Source organism: Lissotriton vulgaris, chromosome 4_1, assembly GCF_964263255.1.
Source record: "Lissotriton vulgaris chromosome 4_1, aLisVul1.2, whole genome shotgun sequence".
NCBI lineage: Eukaryota > Metazoa > Chordata > Amphibia > Caudata > Salamandridae > Lissotriton > Lissotriton vulgaris.
Genome location: NC_141691.1, coordinates 1,952,834,678 through 1,952,848,159, shown reverse-complemented (window position 1 = coordinate 1,952,848,159; position 13,482 = coordinate 1,952,834,678). Strand labels below are relative to the sequence as shown.

Genomic DNA, 13,482 nt, shown 5'->3' with positions numbered 1-13,482 from the left:
CATTTCCTGTCCATCTTGCTTCTACCCCTCGACTTTCCCTTGTAAGGGGCTTCCAGGGCAAATGGAGGTGTATTACTTAGCCGAATAAACATCAAGTCCATTTTCTATGTTTTGGCTGGAGGCGCACGTGTGCTACAAGGACAACAACATTATTAAGTGATACAGAGAAGGAGACACCAGTGGATTTCTGAAATTGAATGCATCATGTTTTGCACCTTTTTTCAGGACCGGGAACCTTAGGTTGGCCACGGATGAGGGATGAGATAAAGGACCATTTTACCCCAAGGTATATAACGGAGATTATAGCTAGTTTGAACCTTACACGTGCCGCAGGACCAGATAACCTCCCAGCAGTGATAATTAAAACGAGGCCTGAATGGTGGGCAGAGTTCTTTGCAAAGATGTTCCTGGTAATCCTGGATACGGGAATCATCCCAGAAAGTTGGAAGGGTGCAATTATTAGGCCTATTCATAAAAAGGGTAGCCACACAATACCGAAAAATTATAGGCTTATAAACCTCCTCGATATAGGGGAAAAAGTCTTTGCAAAAGTAATTTTAAATTTATTAAAAGATTGGGCAGAGGAAAACCAAACCATCCCCCCGGAACAGGGTGGGTTTAAAGCCGGCCACTCTACTATCGACCATTGTTTTGTTCTTTGGGCCATAGCACGGAAGTCAATGGAATCGCGGGGTAGGTTGTTCTGTTGTTTCGTTGACTTCCGTGCAGCCTTTGATCTAGTGGACCGGGAGCTGCTGTGGGAGGCCCTGATTAGTCAGGGAATTCCTAATGATATACTGCGGCTGCTTCAAATGCTCCACACTAAAAACTGGGCACAGATAATTTTAGACATAGATGGTAGTCTATCAGGGAAAATAGAAATTGGAAATGGTCTGCGTCAGGGATGTGTATTAGCTCCCCTATTGTTCTCCTTGTTCCTAGCAGACCTACCATCAATGTTGGGGAACACAACTGGGGCAAGCCCGAAACTAAATGGCAAGCAGATAGCATGCCTACTCTACGCCGACGATCTGGTGATTATGGACCAGACCGAGGTTGGCTTGCAAAGAAAATTAAATGCTTTCAATGACTACTGCTTAAGAAAAAAACTTGTGATAAATATGGACAAGACCAAAACATTGAGCTTTGGCCGGAGGAAAACTGAGTTCTCATGGTGGATTGGGTCAGAAAAAGTGCAATCAGTATCAGAGTATAGATACTTGGGGTTATGGTTCCAGCAGAATTTGAAATGGAATACCCACTTAGAGGCATCTAAAGTAAGAACCTCTGCATCGATTAGCGGTCTGAAATTGTTTAACAAAGCCTATGGTGCTATGACCGACAAACCAGTACTAAAAGCCTATGCTGCTATTGTACCCTCACAATACTTGTATGGTGCTGAATTGTTGTTCCTAAGTGGTAAGGAAAACTGGGATGTGGAAGAAGGCAAAAACCTAAAAAAGTTATTTACGCTCCCTCGGTCAGCAATGGTTCAGGCAGTAAGACTGGAACTAGGCCTGACTTCATGGGGTATACAAGTTGGTATGGCCCTTTTGCGCTTTTGGCAACGCCTAGAAATAGGCGCAATTACCAAAATATCTCAATGGGGCAAAAATGAAATACAGGACAGCGAACTAAAATGGGCAAGAGAGACCAGGGGGAAAGTAACAAAGCTATGCTTGAAGATGAGAGTTAATGTGTGCCCTACTGTCTCCGTGGCTAATATTGATAAAAAGTTACTCAGGTCAACGGGAAAGGAAATATCGCATGCACAGGACAAAATCTATCTTGCAAGTAAAACCTCGACCAGTTTTATGATTGATGCATGGAATAATGTTTATTGCTTCCCCTACATAGATAAGTTACCGGACCGTCAATTACGAAATGAGGTTCTGAGGGCTAGAATTGGGGTTAACCCTTGTTATATGAACAACTCGGTAAAGCGGGCCATGATCAATGAGGAGGGAAGCTGTACTTGCTCTTTAGGGTCTAAATGTGATATGCTGCATATCTTATTTGATTGTCTGAAGTTTCTGGACTTGCGTATCAAATTTTTAAAACCAATCCTTATGAAATATGAGATTAAAACTAGGACCCAGGCTGTGACACTGATGACAGAAATGTCCCACTTAGATATTGCTGTGGCAATGGGGAAATATATGCAAAAAGTGAAGGCAGTTTTATACCTTTTAAACGAGTTTTAATAATTAGCATTTTTAAAATATGTTTTTAGGGTGTCTGTGTGTAATGAAATGTTTTATTTAACTTTTTGGATGAACTTTTTATCGATATGTATTGTTTGTGGACCAACGGTCCAAATAAACGTGAAATAAACTTGAACTTGAACTTGACCCAGATTTATAGTCGCAGAAGAACAACTTCAAATAAAATCAATTGAGATAAAAAGAACTTCTGAAATTCATACAAATTAATATATTGCAATCCTCCCATGTCGGTTTTTAACATACAGAAATTATCTACTTCTGAAAGGAATAAGATTATTGTAAAACCACCTTTAAAAGAAACATTCAAACAACTGCCTAGAGGAATATAGGTTTGTTCTGTGGAGGCCACAGGGTTGATAATAAGCATGCTCCTCATACGAAGTGTAAACATTTCCTGTCCATCTTGCTTCTACCCCTCGACTTTCCCTTGTAAGGGGCTTCCAGGGCAAATGGAGGTGTATTACTTAGCCGAATAAACATCAAGTCCATTTTCTATGTTTTGGCTGGAGGCGCACGTGTGCTACAAGGACAACAACATTATTAAGTGATACAGAGAAGGAGACACCAGTGGATTTCTGAAATTGAATGCATCATGTTTTGCACCTTTTTTCAGGGCACTCGGGCTAAAAGTGCAAACAAGGCGCAGTAGTACTATGTGGAATTGTCGGTCTATAAAAGCTAATGAAATATTGCCTTCTCTAAATACTGCGTCAGCGGCCATTCACTAGCAGTGGAACACCCTCGCAAGCAAATGGTGGCACAGTCAAGGATTTCACTCATTGTATTAACAGTTGTAACTGCTACTGTCATAATTTCCATACTATTTATTTAGCATGTTATTAAAGAACTGGTTTTTATTAAGAGCTTTAGAAAAATTGAGCATGACGATGGAAAGGATTCTGACACAATTCTTTTGGTTCAAGGGTACAAGTGACCAAGATGCAGCTTGCGGCACTGAGGTGCTCGCAACTAACTAGGGAGTGGATAAATGTTCCGTATGTGTAGGGAGTGTTATGACTTTCGATAAGTCAGAGGAACCCGTGTTATGGATCGGCTGTTTAAGATTTGTGTGTATCAGACTTACCTTTTGCTTTAAGGGATAAAGGCTGAGAAAGCAGAAATACGTCTTCTGTGCCTTAATACCATTGCTTTATGGATGCTTACGCATGTGTGAACTTGTATGATACATTTCATACCTGAACTACAACATCGCTTTTAGGGTAACCGGAAGAGAAGATTACTTCTGGTATGTCTGCTACGTATTGTATATTTTCAATGCACAGAAGCCATTTTATGAAGTGTTCTAAAATTGCACATTTTCTGCACTATATAGTAGGCATGTCTTCGTTTTAGCATAAATTATAGAAAGTTGTGAAATCAGCACTTGTTTGTGTCTATTGAATGTAGCCTTCATGGACTTTAGATATTCTTTCTCATGAGAATATCGTGCCATCTGCCCATTAGTTTTAAGTAACAGTACTGATCACGTGTTGAAAAAATTACCTAAGTGTGCTCCGAATCTATGGATTTCAGAATTACATGCTCCAACTGGATTGAGCGAACACAATAAGGTGATGTACAGGGCGCTGAAATTTTAGCGACACACACACCCACAGACACTAATAATAATAATAATAATAATATAATAATCCACATTTGTAAAGCGCGAACCATCACCCGTTAGGGTCTCTAGGCGCTGGGGGCCTTCGGAAAGATTAAGCAAGCTATTGCCCAGAGTCACATGGTGCTGGGCTAATCTGCCACTGGCCCCGGGGATCGAACCGTGATCCCCAGATTCCGGAGTCAGTCACCCTGGGCGCGGCGCCACACCTCTCCCTAATAGATCTGGGTTGAATCCATCATCGTTCTTTTGCTCACTTCGCCACCCCAGTTCAGACCAAGCCATATAAAAATCAGTCTTGACCCTGTTCCTCATGTGAGCAGTTCAGCCAGAACTACTAAGCCAGGTCTTCCCTGGGCCAGACACACGCATCCTGGCATTGGAGATAATTCGCATATGACTGGGTCCAAAGTGGAATGGCGTGGCGTGCAAAATAAAGATGGATGAAACCCACATCTGTGATTGGGGGTAAATGTTTGATAATGTGCAGCATTCCGTCCATTATCTTTTCGTTTGCATTACCAACCTAAGTGGGAAGATATGCACAGTCGTGGGCCCCTCGCTTGCTACGCCACCGGTTTCAAGCTATCCTGGCTGATGAGGGGTGATACCCTCAAACCGGTCCTAGGATGCTTGTTTTACAGACCAGGGAGGACCTGGCCTAGCAGTTCGGGCTGGACTATTTTCATGGGGAGCAGGGCCAGGGCGGATTTGCATATGGCAGGGTCCAAACTGGAATGGAGTGGCGAGCAAAATAACAATGGAATGAACCCAGATCTGTGACTGGGGTGCATTTTTGACAATGTTCAACATTCCGTTTATTTTCTTTTTGTTTTGCATTTTTGCCCCAAATGGATTCAAGGCATAAGCTTTGGTCCATTGGAACTACAAATGTCGCACATCATTTTGTTTGTTAGATTTTTAGGCTTGCCTGAAGTGTGTTTTCTTTTGCAAGTTAAATGAAGTCATTTAAATGAAGAGCTATCATTTGTGTAAAATCTCTCTAGCCTAGCAGTCTATATTAGGTTACTAGTGAGCAACCTCTAGTTAACTACCATACATGTGTCCAATGCCCATGAGCTGAATCAAGACTATGCAGCAGTTTGCTCCATCAAGAGCCACCTTAATACACTGATCTCTGCCTTAACTGAATTTGTCATTGCCTGCTGTGTGCTAGCGCTTTGCATTATCAGCGCTATAGATATTAATATTGATTCTGGTTGTGTGCTTATAATGACTTTGGCTGGGCATCGTAGCGCCGCTTTGCTGAAGAGATCTCTGCCATAACTGTAACTGTATTTGCCTGCTGTGTACTAGCGCTCTGCATTATCAGCGCTATACTGATTCTTAGCTGTGTATTTACTCTGTCTGCGCGCCTGCCAATAGCGCTACGCTCCGCTCCTCCCCCCGCCTCCATTTTGTTGATCTGTTGTCCTCCTCGTGTGCCCGACCCGCCTCCCAGCTGACACGCCCTCGCCCCTCCCCTCCCTCCATCCATATATGACAGGTATTCTTGCGCGCAGCGTTCACGCGCAGCGACCGCGCCCAACCCGCGCCGAAGGTGCGCCAAAGGTAAGCCCGTCTACGCCCGTCCGCGCCAAGACCGCGCCCAGCGCCAGACCCCCTGCCCCTCTCGCCGCCCACCCCCCCCGCATTACCTACGATGCCGCCACCCTCCTAGCCCTTAACCCCGGCCGCGCCCCCACCTGCGTCCAAGCCGCTCCTGGACGCACCCATGGACCTTTCTCCTGCTACTCCTGCAAATTCAGCAGCACCGACAACATCTCCGCTACGACCACAACACAGATTCCCGACCCCAACCACCTAGAATGCATCCTTCTCAACACCCGCTCGGTCCACAGGCACGCCATTGACCTTTGGAACCTACTAGACACCATCTCTCCTGACGTCGCCTTCCTAACGGAAACATGGATGAACGCTTCCTCCGCCCCTGACATCGCCATCGCCATCCCTGATGACTATAAGATCACACGCAAGGACCGCACCGACCATACAGGAGGTGGAATCGCTATCGTCCATAAGAAAACAATCCGCATCTCAACCAGCTCTGATGCCAACCTCGCCAACTCCGAACACCTTCACTTCCAGATCCACATCGACCCCAAGACCACACTCAGAGGCACCCTCCTCTACAGACCACCAGGACCACGCGCAAAATTCAGTGAAGACATCACGGACTTCATCACCCCACACGCGCTCCCCTCCAAAGACTACATCCTTCTGGGAGACCTCAACTTTCACCTTGAAAAGATCAACGACCGCAACACCGCCACCCTCTTAGACAACCTCGACAACCTCGGACTTAAACAACTGGTCACTTCCCCCACCCACATCGCAGGTCACACTCTCGACCCCATCTTCACCTCCAGCAACCATGTCTCCTTCAGCCACACTACGGATCTCCTCTGGACTGACCACAGCTGCGTTCACTTCACCTACAACACCCGAAACCCATCATCCACCTCCAACCAACTCTACAAAGAAACTGGAACAAAATCACCACAGAACAGATCTCCACATCGCTCCTTCAAACCTCCCCAGCCCTCTCTTCTAACGCCAACGAAGCCGCCTTCAACCTCACCCTTTGGTTATCCAACACCGCCGACACCTTAGCACCACTGAAAAAACGTCAACACAAACTTGGCATCAAGAAGGCCGCATGGTTCAACGACGACCTCAAGAAGTCCAAGAAACTATGCCGCTCCCTTGAAAAGGCCTGGAAAAAAGACCCATCCACCAGCAACAAGGACGCCTTCAAAAGCGCCATCCGTACTCACCACCAACTGATCCGAAAAGCCAAGAAAACAGCATTCAAAGATCGACTTGACAACAACGCCCACAACAGCAAGGAACTTTTCAACATCGTCAAGGAATTTTCCAACCCCTCGGCCAACTCCAACGACATCACCCCCTCTCAAACCCTCTGCGATTCCCTAGCCTCTTTTTTCCACAACAAGATTGCTGACATCCACAACAGCTTTGACAACCAACCCGGAAGCCAACCCACCCTACCATCAGCTGACCATCTTCCCCCCGTTAACACCCTTAACGCCTGGAAGCCAATCTCCACTGAGGACACCATCCGCCTGATGAACTCCATCCACTCTGGATCCCCCACAGACCCATGCCCTCACCACATCTTCAACAAAGCAGACTCCGTCATAGCTCCGCACCTCCGAGACGTCATCAACTGCTCCTTCAACTCCGCTACCTTCCCAGAAGACTGGAAACACGCTGAACTCACCGCCCTTCTGAAAAAACCAACAGCAGACCCCACCGAACTCAAAAACTACCGCCCCATCTCGCTTCTTCCATTCCCGGCCAAAGTCATCGAGAAAGCCGTCAACAACCAACTCGCCGCCTTCCTCGAAGCCAACAAATCCCTCGACCCCTCACAATCTGGCTTCCGAGCCAAACACAGCACTGAGACCGCCCTCATCGCAGCAACAGACGACATTCGAACTCTGCTGGACAATGGAGACACAGTCGCCCTCATCCTCCTCGACCTCTCTGCAGCCTTCGACACAGTCTGCCACAGCACCCTTTTACAACGCCTCAGAAACATCGGAATCCAAGGAAAGGCACTGGAATGGATCACTTCGTTCCTCACCGGAAGAACCCAGAGAGTCCGCCTCCCACCTTTCAAGTCCGAGGCCACCGAAGTCATCTGCGGCGTACCACAAGGATCCTCACTCAGCCCCACCCTCTTCAACGTATACATGAGCCCCCTCGCGGCCATCGCCCGCCAACACAACCTCAACATCACCTCTTACGCGGATGACACTCAACTGATCCTATCTCTCACCAAGGACCCCTGCACCGCCAAAACTAACCTACACGAAGGAATGAAAGAAGTCGCCGAATGGATGAAACAAAGCCGTCTGAAACTGAACTCAGACAAAACAGAAGTCCTCATCTTAGGTAAATCCCCCTCTGCATGGGACGACTCCTGGTGGCCGGAAGCCCTCGGAAATGCACCCATCCCGACAGACCACGCACGGAACCTTGGTGTCATCCTGGATTCTTCACTCTCAATGAACAAACAAGTCAGCGCCGTATCCTCTTCCTGCTTTAACATTCTTCGCATGCTCAGAAAAACATTTCGCTGGATCCCCTCCGAAACAAGGAAAACAGTCACCCACGCTCTAGTCACGAGCCGACTGGACTACGGAAACACCCTCTACGCAGGTACCACCGCTAAACTCCAGAAGAAACTACAACGAATCCAAAACGCCTCAGCCAGGCTCATATTAGACATCCCACGCAACGAACACATCTCTGGTCACCTTAAAGACCTCCACTGGCTACCCGTCAATAAGAGGATTACTTTCCGACTGCTTACCCACGCACACAAATCACTCTACGACATCGGACCAGATTGCCTCAACTCTCGACTGTCCTTTTACACCCCCTCCCGACAACTTCGCTCTTCCAGCCAAGCCTTCGCCACTGTATCTCGCATCAACAAGACCACCATGGGAGGCAGATCCTTCTCATACCTGGCTGCCAAAACATGGAACTCAATCCCCGCTTACCTTCGCCTCACCCAGAATCATCTAGCGTTCAGAAAGCAGCTTAAAACGTGGATATTTGACAAATAATCCTCCTCCCCTTCCTAAGCGCCTTGAAACCCTCTGGGTATGTAGTGCGCTATATGAATGCTATGACTTGACTTGACTTGACTAGATCAGGCTCAATGAGGTATCTGCGCACAGACCACACTTTTGTGAAAACCTTCCAAGCGTACACTACTTCATTCATATTAAAAGGCTGTTGCTCAGCCTGAACTATGTGGATAAACAAACAGAAACCCTCCAGTTCTGTACATACGCTCAGTTCCACTGCTGCACTAGGGCACGGTACTGGGTGGCAGGGTCAGAGGTTTTATACGGTCACATCCAGCAGTTCTCGCAGATGCCCCAATTATTAAAACGATGTTGTACATCTGTGACTAACCAAAAAAAGAGTCCGCTCGTCCTAGAAGCAACGGTCACACCGTAGGTCTTAATAATAGTTCAAGGAAAACAATGAGTTTTCTTAAAATATACCTCACCCTCAAGATGTCCCATAGTGGCATCCATCATCATCGGGTTCTTCCCGCCCGCTACAGGGCGTCCTACAACCAACGGAGATGTAGGAAAAATACCTGGCTATGTGGAGTCTAAACTTTATTAAATCCTGTAGCTGGTATGATTAGAAAGGGGGAAGTGAGGACTTACACTGCAATGGGTGTCTGTCTCATGGAGATTACAGTGTAAGTCTCAGGATTTAATCAAGTTTAGACTCCACATAGCCAGGTATTTTTTTTAACACAACCTACCGACTTGACCCTCCCACTCTCATATAACCAATCACCTAATCACCCAATAGTCAATACCCTACAAAGTGCTCCCACGTCTCAGTTGGTTGTAGCACGCCTGATCTTGCATGATGAAGCATGCCCACCATGGGATATCTGGGTGGGTAAGGGTTATTTTTTAGACAAATCCTTGTTTTCCTTGAAATATTATTAAGACCTACGGTGGGACAGTTACTTCTAAGACGAGTGGACTTTTTTTGGTTACTTACATTTGAGTCCACAACGAACCTGACCTCTCTCTGCCACATTTGTTTGTTTCCTACATCTGTGACTATCATACGCTATCTCCTCACCTCAATAGTCAGCACTACTAAGGGGGGTGGGAAGAGGCAGCCTGTCACCCTGAATGCCTCCTTTTGCCCAGTAAGCAACTACACGCTACTACTGAGTGAATAAGCTGAAAGCATGGAAAGTCCCTCTGATCAAATCACCACCATTGAAAATCTCGATCCTTTACAAATATACCTCAATTGGAGGTTATATTTGTAGTGTGAAGTTCTTCAGAGAGGATGATGAACTCATTCCATTTCCCTACTGCAACATTTGCCAAGTTCTGAGGAACAAATTACACAGAAGTTTCAGCCTGTGTCAAGTTCAGTTTGCAGTGCAGCTAACATTAACCCCTTTACTCTCCTACCAACGTATATATGCAACATGTAAAGGTACAAATAAGATACAAATAAGGGATTTGCTTCTTCATTGCATATACAAGGACGGTGTGATCATTTGAGAAACTGCCCAGTACAGTAGTGTGCAGACAACATGGGAATGAAGGGATTAAATGAAATGTCTTCTTATTCTTAATTGTGTTGGAGGTAGGGCTGTAGTCCATAATAAGAAGGCTCCAAACAAGAATCAAAGTGTCAGACAACAACAGGACTACATTTCGAATTATAGAACAGAAGACAGCACACAAACAAGCACTGGCAAGCCAACAGGTTGGGAATTGGCTGCTAGCCTTTTGACTTTGGCGATGATTGTTTTGTAATTGTTTCTGTAACGTTTATTGTGGGGGGAGGAGGGGGCTGAACCCATTATGATGCACAAACATACATTTATACATATACATATATGTATGTATGTATGTATGTATGTATATATATACCATCACAAACTATCAAAGTGAAGAGCTTCTAAATTAATCACGGAAGCCGAGTTCAAATACCTCAGAAATGACAACCCCATCACACCAATTTTGTACTTTATACCTAAAGTACATAAGGATGCCCTGAACCCACCGGGTAGACCTATCATCTCTGCCAGAGGCAGTCTCCTGGAACATACATCTGTGTATATAGACTATTTCTTACAGGGGTATGTGCAACAACTTGGGTCATATGTCCAAGATACAGAGGACTTTTTACTAAAATTTAAGGATGTTGAATGGGTGATGGGGGATTGGCTAATAGCCCTTGATGTGTCATCACTTTACACAAGTATAGCCCACAAGGATGGCTTAAATGCGGTTTAACATTATCTTTCTAGAAGGGGCTCTGAATATGACGAACATAATACAATGCTTCTTGAAATGTTAGAATTTTGTTTGGTCAATAATGTCTTCCTGTTCAACCAACAACTATACCGCCAACTACAGGGAGTAGCCATGGGGGCCAGCTTCTCTCCAAGCTTCGCATGTTTACACATGGGGGCTTGGGAGGAGCTGGTCCTTGGCCTTGAATACCAACATAACATACGTAACAACTTGGTGGCATGGTTTCGTTTCATCGATAACCTGTTGGTTATCTGGAGAGGTAGCCATGAGGACGCACTCAGGTTCATTCATAATATCAATGAAAATGAACTAAACCTCAAATTTACAGCGACCCTCAGTCAGGAGAAGGTAACATTCCTTGACACTGAACTGTATATTAACGAAGGGCATTTAGAATCCAGAATTTATCGCAAGGAGACTGCTGGTAACAGCATTCTTCACGCTGCTAGCGCACATCCGGCACATTTGGTTTCCAGTATCCCTTATGGGGAAATGCTACGACTACGACAAGTCTGTAGCAATTCTATAGATCTAGAGAAGGCCCAGAGAGAAAGCGAGTTGCGCTTTCTAGAGCGAGGATATTCAAGCCAACTAATAAAAAGTGCCAAACAGAAATCTATGGCATTAACTAGGGATGAACTTCAGATTTTTTCACCAAATCGACAGATAATGTCCACCAGTGACATACAGAATGTGAGGGAGAAAGGAGCGGGTTGTTTCCGAATAATAACAGGATACAACAAACAACATCAGCAAGTACGTAGGATCATTGATAGACACTGGCCTATTGTTATGAAGGATAACATTATAGGCAAAGATCTTCCAAAAAGAGTATCCTTCACCTTCAGCAAAGCCCCATCCTTACGAGATCACATAGTGGTAATAAATCCCGAGCCATATGTCAAAACCTCATGGTGGCAGGAAAACAAAGGCTTTTACAAATGTAAGACCTGCAAGGCCTGCCAACATGGAGTCAATACCAAAACCTATAAGGATGGGTTTTCAGATACACAACACCAAATCATTCAGGTCCTTACCTGCAAAACGGAATTTGCAGTTTACATTCTACAGTGCCCCTGCCATCTGAGATATGTGGGCAGTACTAAACATGCTGTCCACAAGCGAATTCTACAACATCTACGTGCAATCACAAATGGTGACAATACCTACCCTGTGGCACGCCATTTTAGGGAATGTCACCAGAGCAACAATACCAGCCTAAGATACTGGGTGATTGATGCAGTCACAAGTAGCAGAAGAGGAGGGGACAGGGACACGAAACTTAGAAGGCTTGAAACTAAATATATCCTCCTTCTCAACACAAAGACCCCTGCAGGCCGTAATATTACAGAGGATCTTTATACATGCTTGCCTTGATTCTGTACAAATATAATACCCCAGATGTCAGAGGTCTCCTCTCTGGGGGTGGCACACACAGGAGTCACTATATGCGTGTGTACCACGGGGAGGCTGCGACCTGACAGATATCCAGGAATAGTGACTGACTTAAGCTGCTACTTTATGGAAATAACATTGATTTTTAAATTCACCATTTGAGCACTTTACACAGATAGGGACTGTACGGATCCTGATTTCCGATCAGTTTAGTTTAGTTTAAAGGAGTTTGTAAAGCGCCTGGTGACGCCTCCCGGCGTGTCCCCGCGCTGTGGAGAGAGAGTATAAAGTAGAGAGATAGACCATTCACACTGTAAAGAGGCAGGTTTTCAACTTCTTTCTAAAAGAGGATTCATTACTCTCCAGCCTGATATCCAGAGGCAGGAGGTTCCAGTGCTTAGCCGCTAAGGTGCTGAATGATCTGCCTCCCATTCTAGCTTTTCAGTTCACTGTGTTGTTTTGTTTGTGGGATTTATTTTGTATTATATCACAATACATGGACTAGAGAAAATGCTTTATGATTATGTTAAAACAGTGAAATTAGTGGTTTGTTGAAATACACAAATTATAGAGAATAGACAGGCTTTTACAATTTTGATACTAAACTGATATGTGGTATTATCTGACAGCACCAGGTGTATATTTTATTCTGCATTTACTGGTCATGGAATAATATTTGCCGTGAAAGAGGATTTAGACTTAGGAGGGGAGATAATAGCTTGTTTTGCACATATTGAGAGTTTAGAGTTTGCTTAAATTGCCATTTTTTGCACATTTTGCGATATTTGCACATAATTGAAGCACTGTTAGCATTATTTGCACATCTCTTAGCTAAAACCTGCACTTGCACTTTATTACTGGCCTCTTCCTCTTGACCAAAAATCCAGGCGTTCTATTTATTCAAGCAATATTTTAAATGTCAGATAATCACAATCTTTTAACACGTTGTATCAAATGTAAATACCGGGAACTTGGTATACCAGATAAAAACAGGTATTTTACTGGGATTTCTTTTTCTAGCAAACTCTGTATATATATATATATATATATATACACTTTTATAGAATTTGTATGATATTTTATTAAATACGAATATTTAGGTATTTCACTGTTATCCTATTAAAGTAACCAATAAATTTTTGCTGTAGACTTACTACTGAGTAAAATGTAGTATGTTTTCTATGTCCATTCCAATGAATGCACAGGTGATGTTCATTATTTCCGACACTTTCACTTTAAAAGGGCTGTCCTTTCACAAAAACATTGTCATGTGAACAAGGCTCCGTTGAGCCGAAACGTCTTTGACAACTCTCTGCTAAATAAAGAAAATTCAGCGCCTAATTGGTCCGTGTCCGTGTATCCTTGCCGG

The 13,482-nt window shown here is 44.6% G+C and overlaps 1 protein-coding gene across 1 annotated transcript in view; it reads right to left on the bottom strand.

The window, feature by feature from the left end:
* Window positions 1-13,482, bottom strand: part of DENND3 (DENN domain containing 3) — a 566,116-nt gene that overhangs the window by 16,390 nt on the left and 536,244 nt on the right. The window lies entirely within an intron of this gene.